This window comes from Rattus norvegicus, chromosome 18 (genome assembly GCF_021556685.1).
Source record: "Rattus norvegicus strain SHRSP/BbbUtx chromosome 18, alternate assembly SHRSP_T2T, whole genome shotgun sequence".
Classification (NCBI taxonomy): Eukaryota; Metazoa; Chordata; class Mammalia; order Rodentia; family Muridae; genus Rattus; species Rattus norvegicus.
The window spans coordinates 52,769,289-52,782,316 of NC_141551.1; the positions used below are offsets into that span (position 1 = coordinate 52,769,289).

General features: G+C 41.0%; 1 long non-coding RNA gene across 1 annotated transcript in view; it reads right to left on the reverse strand.

Moving 5' to 3' along the window:
* The window catches only part of LOC147999808 (uncharacterized), a 70,928-nt gene that overhangs the window by 22,866 nt on the left and 35,034 nt on the right, over positions 1–13,028 (reverse strand). The window lies entirely within an intron of this gene.

The following is a 13,028-nucleotide window of genomic DNA, read 5'->3' on the forward strand; positions in this document are numbered from 1 at the left end:
GTCAGCACTGTGCTTGAGTTCTACTGGGTATGATACACCTCAAAGGATAATGAAGTAAAAGGGTTGCACTTGACATCATACTCCAATCCCTGAAGTCCAAAGTGTAGAATTAGTAGATGGTTGACCTAACTGGAGGCTTGAGGGTGTAATTCAGACATGAACAGAGGCCTAATATAAAAAAGGTTCTGTGTTCAAATTCAACACACACACACACACACACACACACACACACACACACACACACACATCATAACTTGACACTAATGGTGTAATCAGTACAGTAACATGTAGAAGGAAACAAAGCAAGCCAGCCCAGGACTACGTGGATTCCCTTCTAACACTCATATAAGTGTTTTGCCTGCATGTATGTCTATGTGCCATGTGCATGCAGTGTAGAGGCTTGAAAAAGGCACTGGATATCCCTAGAACAGGAGCTACAGACAGACATGAGCCAATACATGTGTGTTCTTGTGTACAAGGTGGGAGACAGGGATCTAGTTTCCTCCTTCTACATGTGACGATCCAATTTTCCCAGGCTCATGTTGGGGAAAAGGCGTTGTTGGGGCTGGGGAGATGACTGGGCTGGTAAAATGTTTGCTGAACAAGCATGAAGATGAATGTTTGAGTCTCTAATGCCCACATAAAAACAAAACAAAAACAAAAAAATCTGCAGAGCAGCAGTGCACAGCTGTAATCCCAGGGCTGAGGTGTTCTGGTGTTTATTGGCTGGCCAGCACATCTGTATTGATAAGCTCTGAGTTCAGTGGTAAAGCCACTTCCAAGAATTAGGTTGGGGAGCAACAGAGGAGGGTTTCCTAATGTCCGCTCTTTGTCTCCACAAACAGAAGCATAGAAGTGCATGCACATACACACATTTACAGGAACACACACATGCACACACACACACACATGCACACCCACACAAACACATAAGGCTTTGTCAAAAATTAGCAGACTCAGGATTGGAGAGAATGAAATTAGATCCTTATCTCCCACGAACACACACACACACACACACACACACACACACACACACACACACACACCACTCAAAAGATATTAAAGAAGTTAATGTAAGACCTGAACCTTTGAAACTTCCAGAGGAAACAGTGAAGCCAAATCTGGAACACACATCAACAAGGATTTCCTGATGTAACTCTAATAGCTCAGGAAATTATCTGAAGAACTGACAGATGGGATTGCATGAAACATAACATAAAAGGGTTTTTATTTTGTTTTGCTTTTGTTTGTTTGTGTATTTTTGGTTTTGTTGTTGTTTTGGTTTTTTTTTTTTTTTTTTTTTTTGCAAAACAAAGGAAACGATTACCGGAGTGAGGAGACAACTTCCAAAATGAGAAAATATCTTTGCCAACCTCACATTAGAAAAGGGTGGGCACCTAGCATATATAAAAATCTGTAGAGAAAACACCAAAAATAAACAAACTTTTGATAAATAAGCTCATGATATAGATCTCAAAAGAAGAAATTCTTGAAAATATGTTCAGTATTTTTACCCATCAGAGACATATCAGAGACATATAAACTAAAACAATTTTGAGACTCTGTCACCCCAGCCTGAATGGCTGTCAGAAATACAAATGACAAAAACTTCCAGTAAGGATGTAAGAGATAAGAACGCTAACTCTGTGTCTTTTTTTTGTTTGTTTGTTTCTTTTTTTCGGAGCTGGGGACCGAACCCAGGGCCTTGCGCTTCCTAGGCAAGCGCTCTACCACTGAGCTAAATCCCCAACCCAAATTAAAAACCAGCTGCCGAAACCCGGGATGGCTTATGCTCTAAGATCAAGAATCGACAAATGGGATCTTATAAAACTGCAAAGCTTCTGTAAGGCAAAGGACACTGTGGTTAGGACAAAACGGTAACCAACAGATTGGGAAAAGATCTTTACCAATCCTACAACAGATAGAGGCCTTATATCCAAAATATACAAAGAACTCAAGAAGTTAGACCACAGGGAAACAAATAACCCTATTAAAAAATGGGGTTCAGAGCTAAACAAAGAATTCACAGCTGAGGAATGCCGAATGGCTGAGAAACACCTAAAGAAATGTTCAACATCTTTAGTCATAAGGGAAATGCAAATCAAAACAACCCTGAGATTTCACCTCACACCAGTGCGATTGGCTAAGATCAAAAACTCAGGTGACAGCAGATGCTGGCGAGGATGTGGAGAAAGAGGAACACTCCTCCATTGTTGGTGGGATTGCAGACTGGTAAAACCATTCTGGAAATCAGTCTGGAGGTTCCTCAGAAAATTGGACATTGAACTGCCTGAGGATCCAGCTATACCTCTCTTGGGCATATACCCAAAAGATGCCTCAACATATAAAAGAGACACGTGCTCCACTATGTTCATCGCAGCCTTATTTATAATAGCCAGAAGCTGGAAAGAACCCAGATGCCCTTCAACAGAGGAATGGATACAGAAAATGTGGTACATCTACACAATGGAATATTACTCAGCTATCAAAAACAACGAGTTTATGAAATTCGTAGGCAAATGGTTGGAACTGGAAAATATCATCCTGAGTGAGCTAACCCAATCACAGAAAGACATACATGGTATGCACTCATTGATAAGTGGCTATTAGCCCAAATGCTTGAATTACCCTAGATGCCTAGAACAAACGAAACTCAAGACAGATGATCAAAATGTGAATGCTTCACTCCTTCTTTAAATGAGGAAAAAGAATACCCTTGGCAGGGAAGGGAGAGGCAAAGATTAAAACAGAGACTGAAGGAACACCCATTCAGAGCCTGCCCCACATGTGGCCCATACATATACAGCCACCCAATTAGACAAGATGGATGAAGCAAAGAAGTGCAGACCGACAGGAGCCGGATGTAGATCGCTCCTGAGAGACACAGCCAGAATACAGCAAATATAGAGGCGAATGCCAGCAGCAAACCACTGAACTGAGAATAGGTCCCCTATTGAAGGAATCAGAGAAAGAACTGGAAGAGCTTGAAGGGGCTCGAGACCCCAAAAGTACAACAATGCCAAGCAATCAGAGCTTCCAGGGACTAAGCCACTACCTAAAGACTATACATGGACTGACCCTGGACTCTGACCCCATAGGTAGCAATGAATATCCTAGTAAGAGCACCAGTGGAAGGGGAAGCCCTGGGTCCTGCTAAGACTGAACCCCCAGTGAACTAATCTATGGGGGGAGGGCGGCAATGGGGGGAGGGTTGGGAGGGGAACACCCATAAGGAAGGGGAGGGGGGAGGGGGATGTTTGCCCGGAAACCGGGAAAGGGAATAACACTCGAAATGTATATAAGAAATACTCAAGTTAATAAAAAAAAATAAAATAAAATAAAAAAAAGAACTAAAAAATAAATAAATAAATAAATAAATATAACTTTACAAAAAAAAAAAAGAAATACTCAAGTTAATAAAAAAAAAAAAAAGAACGCTAACTCACTGCTACAGGAAGGGCGAATCTGTACAGCCACAATGGGAATCAGTACAGTGATTCCTCAAAACACTGAAATAGAGCTACCACGTGACTCCATTGCACCATGCTTTGATATGTACCAGCACACAAAGATACTTTCACATCCTTCTTTATAGTCGCATTGTTGTCAGTGGCCAGGAAACGGATCCAGCATAGATGTCTGTCAACAGATGAACGGCTGTGCTTTCAGACACACAGTGAAAGAAAACATGCTTCACAAACACAGTAGAAATGCACTTGGCCATGAATTCATGACCTTTGTAGGGAAGTGGATGCTAAGGAAATCATTATGCTAAGTGAAATAATCCAAGATTAGGAAAATACCATGCTTTCTCTTATATGCAGAACCTGGATTTGAAAGTGAACATTTGGGGGTTGGAGAGGTGGCTCAGTGGTTAAGAGCACAGACTGCTCTCCCAGAGGTCCTGAGTTCAATTCTCAGCAACCACATGGTGGCTCTCATCTGTAATGAGATCTGATGCCCTCTTCTGGTGTGTCTGAAGACAACGACAATGTAGTCATATACACAAAATAAATAATAAATCTTTTTAAAAAGCATACATTTGTATACTCGATGTGTGTGTGTCTGTGTGTGTGTGTGTGTGTGTGTGTGTGTGTGTGTGGTCATACATGCATGTGCATGAGCTTTTTTAGATGTACGTATATAGGTCATGAAACTAGAAAGGGGATGGTGAGAAGGGATGAGGAGGTCATAAGGGAGATGGGAAGTAGAGACATGGCATCCATACGATAGGGACTCTATCTAGGAGAAGGATAAAACCAGACAGCAGTGCAAGGGGTATAGGAGAGGGTAGCCCAGGAGGGCAGCAGATAATAACTAAGTATAATGATGTATATGCATGCAAATGCTGTAATGAATCCATTGCTCTGATCATTAACCCAATGAATAGGGCAGGAAGAGGCAAGGGAAGGACCTGGTGACTCAAACTGTGGTGTTGCCCTCATACAGAAGAAAGCATGATGGTGGCCCTACAAAGAGGAAAGGCGTGTCTATATAATTCATTAGAAAAGGATTCTGGAAGGCTTTAAGAGCCAGAGGGATGAAGAACACCAAAGAATCAAGGCTCTCTAGACACAGCAGGGCTGGTGCATATATAAATTCACAGAGACTGCAGCAACATGGAGGGAGCCTACATAGGTCTGCACCAGATGGGGTCCTGGTGCTGAGAGAACAAATGGAAACACTCCTCCATCCCAAGTGATAAAGTGATATCCAGTTGACAACCACTCACAAGGGAACATTTAGTTTTCTCTAAGGGAGTCTCACTGGGGATGAAACCTCACTTAGGGGAAGTCTGCATCCCAATCCCAGCTTAACTTTTCAGCTATAAGACGAACGAACTTCTGGGTAGCCTGCTTGGATGACTTCACATGGTGCCTTAGAGGTGTGTGTGCCAGTCCTTGCTGTCAATCACACTACAGGAAGAAGGGTAGAAATGGCATTGTCTCCGACAAACTTACAAAAGAGCAAGTATGTTTTAACACAGAGACAATCTCATGTAAGGGAAACACCACTTTAAAATAAATCAGCAAACTTTGTTTATAACAGTCATAGGGTCACAGTAAATGGTAGAGTTTATGCATAATCCTGTCCTCTCTTAAACATATGCTTTTCCCATCTAGTGACATGCCTTATTAATAACATGTGCCACTGTCAATCAGGGTATGGTTTTGTTTATGGTGAATTAATGGTAAGTCTTGAAGTTGGATAATAGACCTCTAACTTGAATCTTCCTCGGTATGAAGCTGGCTATTTTTGCACATCTGCACATTCTTTTAACTTCCTAAATCTGATATTTATTCTTCTCTCATATATTACATCCTAGCTGCAGTTTCCCCTCCCTCTGTTCATCCCAGCTCCACCCCTCACTTCTCCTCTCCCTCAGATCCACTCCTCCTCCATTTCCCTTCAGGAAAACTGCAGGCCTAAACTGGGAGAGTTTTTTGCTTTCATCATTGTTTTATCTTCCATGGTTCTCACAGGGTCCCTGTCACATGGTCTGCAGTCATCTCCTGCGTCCTGGCCATTCTACCTTCTCCCTCTTTTCCTTCCTTCTCTTGAGTCTCGGTTTTGAAATGTCTATTTTCATAGTCGCAGGCTCACAGACACACCCTCAGCTGTGTCCACCCACCAGAGACAGTCTTCACTTCCTGATGGAGTTAGAGCTCCATTTTCAACCCTTTCTCCATATTCCCAACTGTTTTTGTATGTCATCTGCTTTTTAGATTAAAACCCTCAGAATGTTCGTACTCTAGGAATTCCTATTATATCTGTATGGTGCTATCTCCCTGTCTATTCAACCTGGGTGCTTGTCTGCTTTTTTAATGTGCCTTGTACTTGGGTTGGAAAGTGGGAATGAAGGCTTGTTAAAATACGCCTTATTCACGCAGCGGTAGGAGACTAATAGTCCTGCAGTCCTGTGATTAGCCTCCCTCTTCAGGGGAGCCAATGAACTGGGCTGTTAATGTTGCAAGTGTTACTGAACTCTCCTCATTCGGTGGGACGGGATACCTTACACAGCAGAGGCTGGAATTAGACATTTCCTTTCTGTGCATGGAAGGCTACAGGATGCTGGGTTTCTCAAAATACACGTTTATGCTCACCAAAAATTATATGTGTATAATTGCCTTATAGAATAAATATTTTATTTATTCTTCTTATTGCTCCCGAGTTCAGTACCAGATCTCAAAGAGTCTATCTGCTCTTTGCTAGTGGAAACTTACAGTGATTGACATTTTAGCTCCCCAACCCTTTGATAAATAAATAAATAAATAAATAAATAAATAAATAAATAAGTAAATAAGTAAATATGTATATATATTCATTCTTGTTATCTCATGTAAAAGTTTTCATAAATACCATGCTGGGTGGAGCACTATGTATTAAAATATGCATAGCTTTACCTTCTGCTGTTTCTACTGAAAACCAAATTCTCTTCCTTGTGTACGTCAGCAAAGAGAAGGGTAACAACTCTTCCTGTGCCTCATCTCCTCTGAGAACCTGCCGTTTCCAGAACCCATTAAATTCTCAAAATGCTAAAATTCAACTTAAATAGTCCAAGAATAAGCCCGGGATTAATTGAAACAACCATTAAAATAATTCCACATATTTTACTACCTTAGTCAGGCTGCTGGGCTTTGTCCAAAGGCATCTAAAGCTTATACACACTGCCCAACTATAAGCTCTCTTCCCCCTGTTTTTCTTAGCCAGACATGTATAGAGAAATAACTGAATCCTTTTATGTCAAGACGCCACAGGGCAATAAATCACTTCCTGTTTGAAACAATACACGATTTCATTTTATCTCTGATCAAAGCATCCAACAGTTAAGCTGGTAAAACAGACCCAGTAGCAACGAGGGCTAGACACCCTCTGTTGAGCATTTTTTCTTTGCAATTATTTTTAATACCTCGTTCAGTGGTCTCATTACTTTTTAATCCTTGCTGCCTCGGCTTCTGCTATCCAAGCGTGTTTTGCACAGATTGAGCATCATGTGCGATCTATTCCGAGTTGGCTTGAAAAACGCATTTCCGTGGCTTAAATTAAAAAGGAACGTGGTCATTTATCACTTTTGAAAGGTAGAAGGGTTTTTTTTTCACGATCATTTGGCACATCGGCAAGAAGGGTCTTTTAAACCACTTCTCAGTTGAATGTGTATGCTGGTGTGCATCGCAGGGCGCGTCCACTCAGAGAGAAATGGCTACCTGTTTGTTCTCCTTTATCATCTCGTGGTGTTTGTGAGGCAGCCAAGATGGGATGCAGGAAATTGAAGCCTGTGGTAGGCTGATGTCCCTGTTTCAGGGCTTTGGGTTTTGCTAGTTCAAGGCTACACTAGGAAACCAAACATTACACAGAAAAGTTCTGCCTCACAGAAGACTTAGGAAGAAAAGAGACTTCAAAGTCAGAATGAAGAACCTATGTGCCTACTATGGATTTATGTCTAATCAGAGAATACATTCATCATGCATTAATAACCCAGATTTCAGAGCTATCTCAGCAACATCTGCTGCGTGCTCTCTGACCCAGTGGAAGGAATGTCTATACACATTCAAGTGAGAGACTTACAGAGCCAAACAGCACTTGGCTTCCTGCATTAGGAGGCCACTTTAATTCTGTCCTAGTCGTGATAGTGATTTCAGAGCTGGAGTGTGCTGCTTAAGAAATGCGTTGTCTTGTAAAAAGGCCCAGTGGATAGTCTGACTGTCACATGGGTCTGACAACCTGTATTTGGTTCCTGAAGCCCACAAAATGGTGGAAGGAAAGAACCAACTCGACAAAGTTACCCCCTTATCTCCACACAAACCACACACGCAGACACACTGTGTCTCAGAAGGCATACTCAGAAGGCAATAATAAATTAAAAGTAGATAATGATTTTAAAGGAAAAAGAAATACTCGGATCAGAAGTTTCTTAGATATCTTTATAAATCTAAAAATTTTTATAAAGGGCAATCCATTTGAGAAATTCCAACATCTACTATTTTTTTTTAAATCATGGGTTAGCATTTGGTTGGACATCTTAGCATATGTCACTGCAAATCTAAAAGTAAACACGCATTTCTGAAACCACTGAACTAGCATCACTAGAGAATCAACCCAATAGAACAGCACAGAAGGTGCAGAACAAGTCTCAGAGTTATTCATTCTACAGACTGGACCAACTATTTAATTCAACTCTCGGGGAGGCAAAATGGTGACTATGGAACCTTAGAACTTTGAAAAAGAAGTGACAGATCTCAAGAGCCATGTGACATTGTGACTGTAAATGTGCCATGGGGGTTGACGATTTTGAGAATGTGCCCTTGATTCAGCTGCTGTGAGAATGCTACTCATTTATCATTGATAATAAACCGATAGAATGGAGGGTATAGCACTGATCTCTGCATGTTTGAACCTTAATAGAAGAGAGTGAATGTTTTTAGTTGAGTCCAGTTCTTGTCAATAAAAATTGTCTCATTTTTTACTTAAAATTGAAAAGTTTGGCATGAGCTTGAGTTCAATGAGACAGAGAGATAAAGTTATGGAGAGACAGAGACCGAGAGAGGGGATATGCAGGCCCATACGCTCCATGGTGGTCTGTGGAGGTCAGAGACAGCTTCAGGCATAGGGTGTAGGCCCTTTGCGTTTATCTTGTTTCAGAAAGGGTTTCTTTGCTGTTTTTCACTGAAGACACCAGTTTATGTGTCCTTCCAGCTTCTAGTGCTTCTAGGGCTTCTAGGGCTTTGAGGGCTTCTACTCCCATTGCCTCATCCAAGCATCAGGACCGCAGATGCTCATCGCTAAGCATCCAGCCTACATTTAAGTTCTGGGAACTTGACCTTTGATCCTCATGTTTGCACCACAAGTGCTTCTGTTCACTGAGCCTTCTCTCTAGCCTTGACCAGAACAATTTTAGTGACTAGTGGTGCATCTAATGGAAGGTGCCAGGCATCTCTCTCTCTCTCTCTCTCTCTCTCTCTCTCTCTCTCTCTCTCTCTCTCTGAAAGCAACTGTATTTGTGGATGTCAATTACAAAGGAGTAAAATGTTATTTAAAAAAATAATTAGAGGGTTCAGGCAGAAAACTGAGAGTGTTATATATTTGATTACAGTGTACCAACATTTCAGAAAGGCTTCTGAACTTTACTTCTCTTGCTGCTGATTTGATCCTTCTGTTTAATTATTAGATAATCTGTGTTTTAAACAGTAAATAAAGACCAGGAACATCCAAGAAATGAATGGGGAAAGACATCGAATGGGACCATTGAAAGGATCTTTCTTCGTATTTCCCAGTGTCCTTCTACTCAAATGACCTGTTTGCCTGTTCAGTTTTGAGAGGTTGTGTGTAGTTAAAGGAATAGATGCATTAAGAAAACAAACAAACAAACAAACAAACAAACAGAGAAAAGTAGGTTTCTGTAACAGGGCTTAGTGAGGTGGGGAGGGGATAGACTTGTAAGAATGGTGTGTAAATTTACAAAGCAAGTCCCAGGAAAATAAACCGCTTTCTCTTCTCTTTTTTGAGACAAGATCTTAGCATACAGCCCAGGCTTGCTTTGAACTTGGGAACTCTGTGTCCCAAATGCTGAGATTACAGGTGAGTGCCAATGTCTAAATCAACACAATTGTGTTAATGAGCTCTTCCGTATGCTACTGCGCTCTCACAAGTGGACTTTTACACAATCACCAGTGTGTAATACACCACGATTACTAAGGTCAAATAGGAAAAAAAATATTTTTAAAAAATTTTTTCTTCTGCTTCTTCTTTCTGTCTTTAATCAAGATGTCTCCTCTATCAAACTCATGCCAATTCACTTATCACAAACGTCAGCTCTGACCTCAAAGATGTGAGAGAGAGGAGTTCAGAGTCAACTTTGTAAGTCCTTGGGACATGATGATTGACATTTACTATCCAAACAAAGAATGTGAGAATTACTTATTTGAGAAGAACGGTATGAAGAAACCTTTAGAATTTTTACAAATAGACAGGTCATAGCCTAGTGTAAAATTTGTACAAAATTCACTATTAAAGGAAAAGAAGCAATGCTATGCCTTCCCAGTGAGTTCCCACTCTTTAGTGTAACAAGATGGCTGTCTTCAGGTTTCATTGCTGAAGAGACGCCATGACCACAGCAACCCTTATAAAGGACAACATTTAATTGGGGCTTGCTTGCAGGTTCAGAGGTTCAGTCCGTTATTAAGGTGGGAAGCATGCAGTGTCTAGAGAGGCACGGTGCTGGAGGAGCTGAGAGTTCTACCTCTTGTTCTGAAGGACGCTAGGAGAAGACTGGCTTCCAGGCAACTAGGAGGAAGATCTTAAAGCTCACTCAAATAGTAACAGACTTTCTCCAACATGGCCACACCCACTCCAACAAGGCCATACCTCCTAATCGTGCCACTCCCTGGGCCAAACATCTTCAAACCCCCACACCTGCATTCAAGGTACTGTCTGAAACTAGTCAGTGAAAAATTTCAGGCTTGTTTAAAAGTTGAAAGGTGACTGCCATTCTGAGTAGCACTGTGATACCCACGCTGAAATAGTTAGATCACACTCCTCCTAATTATTTAGCCGTCCTCTTGATCAGTGTTTAGAAGTAACTCAGACACAGGGCCAGAACAGTGTGTCACGAGACCCGCATCCTAGACTTCACTTGGACCACATTAGGACAAGAGGAGTGAATACAATTTGATAGATAAGATCCTTTGTATATCATACACATAACTCCTACTGCAGTGTACTGTTATAACTATTCTATTTATTTTCATTATTGTTAATCTATAATGTCATAAATTCCTAATGAGTTTTATCATATGTGTTATATCAATAATAGAGATAGTATCACTATAATATATAGTGATGTCACTATATATTATAATATATTATAGTGATACTATCTGTGTTTTCAGCATCCATTGGGGCTCTTGGGGTGAGTCCTCAGTAGATAATGGTGTATACACACTCCTATATGCACAGAACACTTCAGGAACAGCATGTTACAAAATCCGTGGTAACTACTTCTAATGAAAAAGGTCACCATGAATAGGAAGGAAAGATGTCATTGTAAATATATTTGTACTTCTTTTTATTAACCGTGTCTGCTCATGGGATTTGCAAATGTTTTATAGTTATAAGTAAGGAGTAAGAGAGATTGCATGCACAAAGGGCATACAGGATAGTGAAGCAGACTGTGTTTATGCAAGAGGGGCTACAATGCCGTGTGAGAAACAGGCAGTTGGGCAGATGGATCTAGAAGTTTCTCAGTCATGCAGTGTCTTATAAAAGTAGAAGACAGTATGCATGGTGATAGCTCTCTTTTCCTTCCTGTTAGCAGCCAAGTTGTTGGGGAAAACGAAACTCACAAACTTGACACTTCAGATTGAAATTGCCAGATTCGCGTGAAAGAACACAGAAGTTTGTTTGGGGTTTTAACCCCAAAGAAGTCCTAGCCAAGTAGACTGAGCCTTTCCCAGTGAGAGGAAGGACAGTGCTTTGACACGGTCTCTCTGGTGATTTCTGTATTTGCTCTTTTATTTCTAGAAAGCTCTCATGCAGGGTCGAGAATCAGGTTGCCGGCTGCTGCCATAGATAGTAAAAAGTTGCGCGAGTGAGGTCATGGGCCAGGTTTGCATTTTAAGTGACTCCTCCCATGCAGGGGGATGGGCTGACTGGGTAGCCTGGGCCAGACTTTGGACACTCGGACACAATGGTAACTGCTACGGCAGTCAGGCCGAGGGCCATTTGCACAGTGTGACATTGCCTCCGTGCTTTGTCCACTGCCAGTGGCTTTGATGATGCGATCATCAATTGGGGCATTGTTGGAAACAAAAGACCACTTCATCTTGACGTGGACAAAAAGGGTGAATGATTGAAAAGTTTGAAGAGTTAAGTTTCTCACCATGAACGGCCAGTCTGGGAAGCGCTGGCTGACATAGCCTTTAAACACAGGATATTTTGACTTTTGTGTAGTGTTTCCCGGAATTCTGTATTCCACGCTTCTGGGAGAACAAAACAGTGGAATGTTTAAAAGTTTAAAACACGACGGGTGGCTGAAGGGTGAAGCTATGGTGTCAGTTGGTCACTGTTTGTCAGATTCTCCCCAAAGGTTGCAGAAATCTCACAGTGAATTTTGAATTGAGCCACACATCGGCTCCAACACCGCTCTAGCCCTGCCCTTTCTCAAAGTGACGCATGGTTGGATGTTTTGTCCCCTTTAGGCTTCATTGCCCTCTCTTTTCTTGCATTCTGTCATTGAGTATTGACAGAAATATTGAAATAAGAATTTAATTCCTATTATTGTTCCTAAGAAAATAATTTTATGAATTAGCATAGTCAGTGTAAATAGAAAACACCAGCTGTCTATTGGGCTACCAGGTAACTCTTTACATGTTTAAATGTGAAAATACAAAATATCGATGCAGGTGACTCAGTCATGGTTTTGATCTCAGCTAAGAGCCAATAGCAGCAAAAGTCAAAGGAAAAAGGGGGAGTAAAATAACTAAGAGAGATTTGCAGTCATTCGACAAAGCCCAGAATAAATAATGTACATTAAAATGGTTCTTCACCTAAAGGTTATAGCAATGACAAAGTATCACACTTAAGATTGCATATTTTAATAACATCACTGATATTTATGCATTCATGATATTGAAAACTTTTCTTTCTGCATGACTCTATTCCTCATTCTGATTTCATATCTTCATTCTGATTTCATATTAAACAGTTTAGATGATACAAAAAAAAGACAAATTGCTATAACATTTTTTTAAATTTTCATTTCAACTATCCACTAAAAGCACCTGCTATAAGAATAATGCAAAAATTGTCATCTAACCCATGTTAAAGATGAATGATTCCCGTTAAGAGCCCTTCATTCACATTTCTGGGCTAGGGGGATGGCTCAGTGGTTGAGAATGTGGACTGTTGGGGTTGGGGATTTAGCTCAGTGGTAGAGCGCTTGCCTAGGAAGCGCAAGGCCCTGGGTTCGGTCCCCAGCTCCGAAAAAAAGAACCAAAAAAAAAAAGAATGTGGACTGTTATCTGTTATCGCAG